Consider the following 1,034-nt stretch of genomic DNA (forward strand, 5'->3'; position numbering starts at 1 on the left):
TGGTTGGAACTGGAACAGTGTTTATGCTAGTGTTAATTTTTCCCACTCTGAGACAATATGAGTAGCCTTATGCATGAATTATAGCAAGCCTTAGATAAGTTCTTGGGAACTGCAACTTTAAACAAAACAATGTATAATTAAATCAATTTTATCTTAGGCTGCTGTAAACAAGAGTTAAATCCTGATACCATATTTCTGGTCATAAAGAAGAAATCACCAAATTTCTAAATAAAGACCCCAAACACTTCTAATATTAAACATTGAAATAAATGTGAGTCCTACATACATCTAAGAAAGATTAATAAGGATGAGAAAGATAATTATCTAAGAAAGATTAATAAAAACGAGAAAGATACTATCTGAAACAGATTAATAAAAACAGGGAAGATAATTATTTATCCAATTTTGGTGGATCAGTGTTGACAGTAGTCTTAGTGGTGGGGGGCTAAACCAAGGAATAAATGTTTGCAAAGCAAATCCACACAGTTTTAAAACAATTACAAATACAGCAGCTTGAGGACAGCTTTCCTATCACCTTGTGTATCACCATGGAGCTGTATGATAATTATACACTTATACAGACATTTATTTTACAATCATTTGTATTCGTTCAGACATTTTCCAACCAATTTATTCCAGTTCAGAGCTGCAGGCGGCCAAAGCCTGTCCCAGTGGCTCAGGGCACATGGTGGGAACCAGCTCTGGGCAGACCACTGTCCCACAGTAGGGCACACTCAAGTTACTCTCACACACACAGTCACTCACACTGAGACCAGGTAGACAGGAAAATCCACCTATCAGGCATAGCTTTGGGATGCGAGAAAAACCCCTCAGTCCTGCAGGGGACATGCAAACTCCACACACACAGGCAGCAGCCCCCTCTGAGGACTTTTTCTCATCAGAGTTATAATGAGACGTTGATTGAACAAAACGATTCTATTCGAGGACTCACTGTCTGAGTTTTCCCTTTCTGTTGGGTGGGAATATGAATTATCAATGGCCTTTTTAAGTTTCAAGAGGTTTCCCTCTGCTGT

This window comes from Otolemur garnettii, unplaced genomic scaffold (genome assembly GCF_000181295.1).
Source record: "Otolemur garnettii isolate 467f Iridium unplaced genomic scaffold, OtoGar3 scaffold00019, whole genome shotgun sequence".
Lineage (NCBI taxonomy): Eukaryota > Metazoa > Chordata > Mammalia > Primates > Galagidae > Otolemur > Otolemur garnettii.